The 11,260-nt window shown below is 31.3% G+C and overlaps 1 long non-coding RNA gene across 1 annotated transcript in view; it reads left to right on the plus strand.

Annotated features, from left to right (window-relative positions):
- Positions 1-1,350, plus strand: part of LOC128025551 (uncharacterized) — a 10,174-nt gene extending 8,824 nt beyond the window's left edge. Inside the window, exon 3 of the long non-coding RNA XR_008186177.1 lies at positions 1-1,350. This exon is cut by the window's left edge and continues 129 nt beyond it. This is a non-coding gene — a long non-coding RNA (uncharacterized LOC128025551).
- Positions 1,351-11,260: the final 9,910 nt, after the last annotated feature.

Here is an 11,260-nt window from a genome sequence, read left to right on the forward strand (position 1 = left end):
ATGGAGAGATGGAGAGCTGGCGGCTATATCAGCACAAACACGCCGGACGCTTCTGAACTCATTCATCCGCCCTTGTGTTAAACCCATCTGCACTGAACGCACATCATTCATTCGCTGCATTGTTTAGAGAGACCTGCGGAGCGCCACCAACTTTCTGCAGCTTTTGTGTATATCAGTGTGATTTCTGCTAATGATGAGTCTGAATATATCCAGCCTGGAAGGTCAAATATTTAGTAGGGAATATAAAATGAATGAAAGTGGGTGGACAAACAGTGACTAGTTCATCTCATGTGAGATTCCAGTGCAGTCAGAAGCAGGTTTATACCACATGTCATTTATATGATCTTTAATTGCATGTCTTATTTTATTATTTTATTTCAACTAATTGCTAGTTTTCAAGAATATAGTAAAAAAAAAAAAGACTAAAGCACAAAAAAAAAAAAAAAAAAAACACTACTCCAAACAAAATAAATATTAACCGCATTAAAAACCTTAAACTTATTTTATTAGTTAGTTGGCCATTCAACATTTTTCCTTTTCATTTAGTGCATAAAGTACTTAAAAAAGATCAAACTAATAATAAAAAATCCACATTTAAACATAAGAAACACTAAAACCATAAAAGACGATGTTGTGAAACAAAAACAGAATAAATAAATAAATAAAATTTTGACATAAATATAACACACCAAAACATACAAAAACAACAACATTGCTAAAACGTATACATATTTTGAATATTAATAAAAGCTATAATATCATCTCAGCGATGTTCGAGTGTACACATGTGCAGCACACATTTATTTTATCATGTTTTATTTTTGATGCACTTAATTCAGCAGAAACTATGGTGCAAATGAGCTGTAAATATATTTATCAACACCATCACTGAAATAAACAGATGCATGCAAATTGGCTGATATAAAACATTATCTTTTAAGTGTTTGTTTTTAAATTCTTTTGCATTGCACTCTAAAATTAATTAAAACGTGACTATGTTTTTAATTAGGATTGGGTTTAATCATATGAAGTCATTCAGGTATAAACACCATGTGGTGCCGTTTTCCCAGAAAGTTTTTATGATTGTGTTTTTTAATGTTTTCTTCTGGTTTGCACTTCATAGTCCTGGTCCACATCACATCTCTAATCTGACAAGATTTCATACAAATGTCATCATCAGAAACATTCACACCTCATACTCTTTAAATCACGGTTCGACTTGAGTGTAGAAGACAAAAAACACTTGGAAATATATAATGCATGTTCTCTGGCCCTGTTTGGTCAATCACTGCTGTAATATTGATTTCATGAACATTAAAACAAAATGCAAAAGAGTTAACACGCGGTGCATCGGAATCAACCTAATTAAGGAAGTGGAACGCCGTTTTCTCTTGTTTAAAATGCATCGTCAATGACTGTGCAGGGATAATGCCACCTAGAAACTTAAATCATCTTAATTAAGAAAAATCAGTGTGGCCTTTGAAACCTAACGGACCGACCGCTCTTGATCGTCCCAATATACTGGACGATGCACAGACACTAGACGCTCCCGAGGGGATGATTACAATCTATCTGATTTCATCAAGTGTTGATGGATCAATGGTGTTTGATAGTGAAGGAACACACAACCACAAACAATGAACTACTGCTACATTCAGAGGAAGATAGACAGATGGACAGGTCCAGGTCTTGATATGAAAGCAGCAGCAATATATAAGATGCTAATCATTTAACATTTAAGAGGTTTACCAGCTTTTACACACTGAGGAAAGGGTTTAGAAGTTTCTGATTCTTAACATAATGCTGCATTAAATAAGAGCTTTTCATATAAAAGAGTGCAAGTGGAGAAGCTGGAGTAATAATAGGTAGAAGCAGAACATCTCGATCTGCTCTCGAGTGAAAATTCAACCACTTGAACCTTCTTGAAAACTACAATCCTCCAGTAACCGTCTCAAGCGCAGAAACTTACAGTAAGAGCTGGTTATCAGTGATTACCGACCTGAGATTCACAGAAGATACTCAGCGTCACGAACAGAGAACAGAGAGGTTAACAATGTGTACAAATATGATTTCTGTCTGATCCCAGGAAATACTCTGTTTACTCACATTATTCAGACTTCTTGAAAAGTGTTTGGAAACTCATATCTCACTGTCCGAACGTCCTTGAATTATTTTTAACACACGAGCGTTTATCATCTTTGCCTTCAGATCAGAATCAAAAGCATAGTTCAAGCATCTATCTATCTATCTATCTATCTATCTATCTATCTATCTATCTATCTATCTATCTATCTATCTATCTATCTTTCTATCTATCTATCTATCTATCTATATAGCTACATATATATCTATCTATATAAATGTAGATTATGTAAGGTTCATAATAATCAGAATACATTAATATATAAATGCTATGATGTAATGCTATGCTGTAAGTTGTAAATATATAATATCTTATATATTATAAAATATACTTATTATATTATAAATACAATTTATCATGTATTTATTATGAAATATATTTTAGATATTATATATGTATTATAATATCTACATATATTGTGTTACTTTTGAATTATATATATATATATATATATATATATATATATATATATATATATATATACACACACACACAAACAGTGTATTTCTTGTTAGTGTATATACATGCACTAATAAGAAATACTAATAATATAAAGAATACTAAAAATATTTTGGGTGCATTAAGCCTTTATAAATGGTATATAATGTTGTTTTGGACTTTGATTTTATATAAAAAAATGTAAAAAAAAAAAAAAAAAAAGAAAGAAAAAAAAAAGAAAGAAAGTTAAGAAGCTATATTTTAATTGAAATGCTATTTCATTAACCTGATGCACCTGCTGTGTTCTTGATTATTGCTCATAATCATATTCAACAGTAATTAAGTTCATATTAATGAAACTTTGTAATCTGTAATTAAAGGACTAGATTTATTCTCCTTATCTAGTCCTATGCAAAGCATGCTGGGAACTGAATACTAGAAAAGAAATACTATAATATAGAAATACCAATATTTTTATGCATACAACGAAAATCAGTGGTGTATAATACTGTAAATCTATCATTTATATATACATATTTATTATAATAAACACACACAATAATTTTTTATAGGGTTCTTACAGTAACACTTTATAATCAGCATTACTCGATGCAGTATTTGTTTACAGTATTTCTTAATCTTTGTTAATGTTAGTTAATAAAAATACTATTTTAGTTCATGTCAGCTCACGTCTATGAAATAATATATTAATAATAAATTTTAATTACGTATTAGTGAATACTAAAATGAACATTAAGTAAAAGATTAGATTATTAAATGCTTTAAAAGTGTTTTTATTGGTTAACTACATTATGAACTAACAATGTTGCCAAATGAAACCTTATTTTACATGAAACGATGATCACATGACCAGCTGAATAATGACTTTATACTGTATATCTATATTTATTTATAAATATATAACGTTTTTTTTTCAGGGGAAAATCTCACTAAAATCTCTGTTCTGTTCTGTTCTGTGCAGCTGCACATAATGAGTACTCGTGTGTTCCTATTGGTGTAGACTGTGAGTGGGAGGAGCCTAATCAATAAAGTGACCAGAGACACGCCCACAATACTTAGTCTCTCCAAACAAGGCAAACAAGGCAGAACGCTTGCTGCTCAGAAGTGCTGGTTGTAAACAAGTTAGGAAAAAAGCTATTTATTATTATTAAATTTATTATTTATTAAATTAAATTTATTAAATTAAATTTATAATTTATAATTTATAATTTATAATTTATAATTTATAATTTATAATTTATAATTTATTATTTATTATTATTAAATTCCCAATGTTTTCTATGACTCTTAAATAGAGATTTTTCAACTAGTTTCTGGGCTATCATTGATCATTTTGTGTCCAAAAGAGTAAAACACTGTTACTCTTTTAGAACACTGATCTGTTGTTTGAACGGCCGACTCAACCAATCACGTGAGTTTGGGGGCGGGACTATCTGTTTGACGGACCAATGACTGTTAAGGAAACCTGTTGGAAAACGCTCATTATTTTGTAATTGTGTTTATTGACTCTAGTGAAGCGAAAATGAACCTCTGTGAAAGGAAGCCTGGAATGAGAGTGTGATGTGCTTCTCTGTGTGTGTTTAGCATGCTCTGTTTTCCTCCGTGCTGCTTGTTGATGTTATTATGATGTATTGAGACAGACTGCACTTATGTGAAATTGTTACTCTGCTCCAGACGCTTTCATCTTCTACAGCCGTCAGATAATCACAAAGCAAAAACATTGTCATGGAAATGATGGTCTGGGTTTCATTCGTATGAAGTATTATAGAAGTGTTTGTGAATTGATATTGAAATTGGAGATGTTCTGTACCTGGTCCAGTTATATCTAAAGCTGTATGAAATACATTACTAGCTCAAACTAAGCCATTTGCATTTTAAATACACATCATATACAGGGTACAAAGAGATCATAAGTGACAGAAATGGTAGAAAATATTTCAGTTTCAAATAAACACTGTTCTTTTGAACTTTCTATTCATCTGTGAATCCTGAAAAATAAAATGCATCACAGTTTCTGCAAAAATATCGTGCAGCACAACTGTGTTCAACACTGATAATAATCAGAAATGTTTCTTGAGCAGTAAATCATCATATTATTCTGATTTCTGAAGATCATGTGACACTGAAGACTGGAGGAATGATGCTGAAAATACAGCGGAGCATCACAGAAATAAATAACTTTTAAAACATATATTTGCATAGAAAACAGCTGTTTGAAATTGTAATAATATTTCACAATTTTTACTGTACTTTTTAATCAAATAAATGAAGCCTTAAAAAAAAAACTCTTAGTTTAAGAAGAGATTGATTCTTTTAGGTGGTTTGAAAGCCATTAAGTTTCTTTTTGTTATCTTTGTTTTGTATTGTGATGTTATGGTCATTAGAATCAAGCACAAGCTCATTAATGTAATGCAATATATATATATATATATATATATATATATATATATATATATATATATATATATATATATATATATATATATGGTTAACGAAAAGAATTTTAATAATTACAAAAAAAAATAAAAAGAGAAAATAAAGCATCTAATTATTTTCTTTAAATACTTACTGATAATTTGAGGATAAATGTGCTTAATGATCATGAGATTAATATCACGCATGCAAAAGATGTTAATTGAGCCAAAAATAAATAGTCAAATTGAATTTGTTAATTCACCAAATTAATGTGTGATTTCGAGGTGAAGTGAGATCCACACGTTCCTGAGATTAACATTCATATTTTCATATGTTTGCATATTATTCTGCCATATTTTTCAGATCTCGCTGCTCTGTCTCATGCTGTGTGTTTTAATGAACACATAATCTGTGTGTGTGTGTGTATGTGTCTGTGTGTTTGTGTGTGTGTGTGTGTGTGTGTGTATGAGATAGTGTGTGAGAGAGCGAGAGATAGAGAGAGAGAGAGAGAGAGTGTGTGTGTGTCTGTGTGTGTCTGTCTGTGTGTGTGTGTGTGTGTGTGTATGAGATAGTGTGTGAGAGAGCGAGAGAGAGAGAGAGTGTGTGTGTGTCTGTGTGTGTGTGTGTGTGTGTATGAGATAGTGTGTGAGAGAGCGAGAGAGAGAGAGAGAGAGAGAGAGTGTGTGTGTGTCTGTGTGTGTGTGTGTGTGTGTGTGTGTGATAGTGTGTGAGAGAGCGAAAGAGAGAGAAAGAGAGAGAGTGTGTGTGTGTGTGTGTGTGTGTGTGTGTGTGTGTGTGTGTGTGTGTGTGTGTGTGTGTGTGTGTGTGTGTGTGTACCTCTGAAAAGCAGAACAGCATCATACGGATCTAATGTAGATGTATTTGAGTGTAACATAAACATGTGATTTCAGGGAAGCAGCACCGAACTGTCCATCAGTTTTCTCTTTAAGGCTCAGTATGAATGACAGGCCTAATGAGAGTTAATTAGCCTGTCTCCTCGTTATAGTGTTCATCACGGCTACAACACTTCAAGCTTGTTTCACTTAGTTTGGAATGTGAATAAAGAGAGAATTCACCCAAAAATAAACATTCTGTCATCATTCACTCACCCTGATGACAACAGGAGATGGAGAAGACATTCTGCAATCAAAGAACGTGGATTTATACTCGCTAAAAACAACACAAAACCATCCTGAGCGTGTAATAACAGAAGTTTAGCAGTTTGATGATTTTAGGCTGTTTTTTGATCCTCTTTGAAACGTTAGAGCACATTTTCCTGTTCACTCTCAAAAAAGCACATCAGTTTTGTTATTTAACTAAAACTCAAATTAAAACTATTAAAACTATTTTTTAGCTGAAATAAAATAAAACATTAATACATTTTATGTTATAATAATTTTGTTATCTATGATATATGATAAATTATGATTATATGATAAATTAGATATATTGCCTTGGCAACTAACAGAAAGCAAAATATTAGCTGAACTATTAAAATTATTAAAGCGTTATAGAAATATATTTTTTATTTTATATAAAATAATAGTTACAAATATTATTAAATGCTACAATACTGTTTAAGTAATAGTAAAACAACACTGCAGTTAAATTGTGGAATAGTATTCTAATAAACATCTGTTTTCTGTGTGAATCTGTGTTAAAGTGTAATGTATTTCTGTGATGCTCCGCTGTATTTTCAGCATCATTCCTCCAGTCTTCAGTGTCACATGATCTTCAGAAATCATGAAAATATGATGATTTACTGCTCAAGAAACATTTCTGATTATTATCAATGTTGGAAACACTTAATATTTTTGAGGAAACCGTGATGTATTTTATTTTTCAGGATTCACAGATGAACAGGAAGTTCAAAAGAACAACATTTATTTGAAATGGAAATTTTGTAACATATTAAACATAGTTACAGCCATTTTTGATACATTTAATGCATCCTTGCTGAATAAAAGTATTGATTTGTTTTAAAATATACCTTACTGACCTATACCTTGTTAACTTTTCAGAATCAAGCATTCGATATGAATCATCTAAACGTTTGATTTGCGTCCATTAAGATAAAATAATTAATGAATTAATCAGTTGAAATGAAGCACTTTTCATTTGTGAAATGTAATAAATGTGGCAAATCCACAAGGCTTTGATCTGACTGATGACCAGAGAGATCTTCTGGATGTTGTCTGTGCAGATCATTTTGAAGAAAGACGCCTTCAGGGAAACTAACGAGGCCACAGTCGGACAGATCTGAGGCAGAATTACACACAGAATTAATTCAGATTGACTCAGAGGTGAAATCAGTCTGTTAATATGAGTGCTGTAATTAAGAGAGCCATCACCTCTGTATCAACAAGCTCCTATTGTGCAATCACTCAGCAAACCACACCGAACACTATCAGACTGATGGACAGAATTAAAACAGTCATTTAGAGGCTCTTGATGTGTGTGTGTGTGTGTGTGTGTGTGTGTGTGTGTGTGTGTGTGCGTGTGTGGATAACCAGAGTGTTGGCTTCACAATTCCGCTGATTGCATTTAGATTCAGGCTACTTTCTCTTGACATTAATGTCTGATATGCTGATTTCAAGAAAATGACACTTGATGAATTAATTAATTGGGAAATGGTCAAAATCAAGCGAATATGTGATTTAGAGCAGTTTCTCTGAACAACAGCACCATCTACTGAGCTCAAGCTGAAACTAATCAATAACAATAAAATAAATTGGTGAACAGTATTTATTTATTCATTCATTATTATATATTTTTCAATTACACAGACCTGCATCTTGAGAAAATATGTTTAATATTACCTAATTTATTTATTTTTTTAATTTTTTAGCTTTGTTTGTTTACAAAAATAAGGACTAAAAATAATTTTAACCAAAAAATGAATTAATTGTATTTATTCCTAAATAGCTTTATGCAATTAAAAGCTTTTTTTTAATGGCATGAAGTTGTATTCGAAATGTATTTTTTAAATTACAATCTGTAAATGAGTTGGAAATAATAATAATATAAATTTTGTTGGCTTCAAAAAAATAAGGACTATATATATATAGTTATATTATAATTGATACATAATTAATAAATAAATAATAATATTTACTTAATAATTATTTATGTATGTTACATAACTTATTAAATATGATTTATTATAATATTACTTATTAGTAAATAATTATTATGCTGTAGCAAATAATAAATGTATTGTGTATGCACTGATACAAATGTTTGTGATAGAAATATTCATTTTTATTATATTATATTATAAATAAATATATTATTTATTGCAAAATAACTATTTACTACTAATGTTATAATAAATATTTACTTAATAGTTTATATTTAATTATATCACATGCTATTATTTATTATTGTATTAGTACAAACACTTATTGTTTGTTATCAAATAACTGCTACTAATAATTTTTATTATTATTAATTGTACATCCATTGATACAGGTGTGTGCAATATAAATATTTATATTTATTGTATTACTATATTATAGATAAATATATTATTTAATACAAAATAATTATTTACTACTAATGTTATAATAAATAATATTTACTAAACACATATTAAGTTATTACATATTACTGTATTGGTTTGTACTAAATAATTAGCCTATTGTTTTGTATTATATTTGCGATTCGCTATGAACTCCCGAACTGACTCAAATGATTCGCGATCCCCAAACTGACTCAAATGATTCGCGAACCCGCTCCAACCTCCCGAACTGACTCAAATGATTCCCGCTCCCGCTACAAACTCCCGAACTGATTCAAATGATTCGCGATCCCCAAACTGACTCAAATGATTCGCGATCTCGCTACGAACTCCCGAAATGATTCAAATGATTCACGATCCCCAAACTGACTCAAATGATTCGCGATCCCGCTCCGAACTCCCGAACTGACTCAAATGATTTTTCGAGTTTTGTGAAGCTCTATAATACGAAGCTGCTGATAGATGGACTGAAGCATCATCAATCGGTTTCTGATATCAATGACGTCAGTTTAAAATTGTGTTCTTTGAAAATGTACAAAAATCTTATATATCTGTTAAGATGATAAAAAACTTTACATTTTTTTATCTACGTTTATTACTTTTACACACGTTTACCAATCACTTAGTCACTCTGTTTTTGTTGAAGCAGTGGTTAATCTAGTTGAAAAGCTAGTTAAGAGCTTAAATCACCACTGGACGGATCCACCCCTGCTGCCACCCCAGTTCGCAAAAACAAATTAAAGGTTATGGCCAATTTGAAACTTTACAAGTGCGAATCTTTCTTGATTCGTGATGCCGCTCCGAACTCCCGAATTGATTCAAATGATTCGCGATCCCCAAACTGACTCAAATGATTCGCGAACCCGCTTTGAACTCCCGAACTGATTCAAATGATTTTTCGATTTTCAAATATTGCATCTGTCAAACATAGTTAATCACTTTTAAAAAGCGTGAGAATATGTAACAACTTCGTTTTGTGTCAGAACTTTCACACTTTCATTCATAAATTAATCTTGTTTGTGTTTGAAAAGGGACAGGGATTGAATAGCGGGACTGGAACTGTATAAAGCAGAACGTCACGGAATTCGGCCATTTTTTTATGAATAAATCAAAAGTAGAGCATTTAATCAAATCTAGTATCTGCAATATTAAAGGTGTTCAGTACTGTCGCTCCCTACACGCAGAGTAGGGCACCAACTTAGTCTCAATTTAGGGACCGTCTCTAAAGTTACATGCGATATTGGTATACACTTTTCTAAGGTCAGTAGCATTAGAAGATAATGACTTATAGTCATATAAAATAATGTAATTGTTCATGTAGGTGTCAGCTATAATGTACAATTGTATTAAATGTTTGATATTTATTAAAATAATCTGTAAATCATATGTAAATTATGCTACTGTTTCACATGGGCTCAAACGCAAGTTTGAAGCTCAATAGCATTTGAGGAGAAAGACTTGCAGTCATAAAACAATTGTAATGTGTTCATTTAAGTGTCAGCTACAATGCACACCTTATACATTTTTAGTATATATTAAAATAAAGTATAAATCATTTAGGTAAAAACGAGGCCCGTTTATCACTTTCAGGCACAATCCTGTGAAAGATTTTTTTTCCCTCAGGTTCCCTTACGAAAACTTCCAATCATTGTTTTTGTAGCCATGGTAACTGCAAATTAACCATGATTTTGTTACTTCAAATAATAATTTACAAAGTATTAACACACTGTAATATTTTTTTTGTTGTTGTTGTTGTTTCTTAAAAAACAGACCTAAGCCATCAATAGCCTTTAAAATGACTTAAAATGCATTATATAAAAAAATAATTAGGCAATAATGATTGATTAATAATAACTAAAAATAAACAATTTATGTACATGTTTTTACAAATGCCATGTGATTGCTGCTGTTACACTTACAGGACGATCAAATCCTTGTTTAGGCTACTGACCAAACATTTCATTCATATTCACTTCATGTTTCATTTTTGGCCACCTTTTTTGCTATAGATGACACAGGCTTTATAATTTCTTCTTCTTCAAAAAAAAAAAAAAAAAATTCATGCATATCACAACCCTTACAAAAAAAAAACATGGTTTTATCACAGTAAAACTGCTTAATTTCCTTTTGCATGATTTCTGAATCCTTGACTATAAAATAAATTAGAGTCATAATAAAGTTATAGCCACAGGTAAATGTCGAGAGCTACAATTGTGATTTGTAAATAATACAATTTATTCATTTTGTTTTTTATTCGATTAAAGTTCTTTTTTCACCCCTATAGAAGGTGTTTTTTTCATCATCATATTTGAGGAAGGGGGGCACAACAATACAATACAAAAGTAGAGCACAACAGTGTGCTCTACTTCACACACAGACACACACACACACACACACACACACACACACACACACACTGAAGCACGCGTGGTGTTTTCAGCTCTTCACTATATTGATGCATGATGTAGGCTACACATGTGCACGCAAGCGCCCTATGAGAGGATTTTACCATTTCATTTGATAAAACTATCGTCATTCATTCGTATCGTATACACAGACTGACAGAAACGGCAATGTCTTTACGACAACCTGTCAAAATAAAATTTCGAAGAAGAAATTCAAAAAGAAATATAGTACTATTGCACAGTAGAGTATGCTATACTTCAAGTAGGCCTATTAGCTAATAATAATAGTTAATTAAAAAACACAGAAACTCTGTCTAC

The sequence above is a fragment of the Carassius gibelio genome, chromosome A12, assembly GCF_023724105.1.
Source record: "Carassius gibelio isolate Cgi1373 ecotype wild population from Czech Republic chromosome A12, carGib1.2-hapl.c, whole genome shotgun sequence".
Classification (NCBI taxonomy): Eukaryota; Metazoa; Chordata; class Actinopteri; order Cypriniformes; family Cyprinidae; genus Carassius; species Carassius gibelio.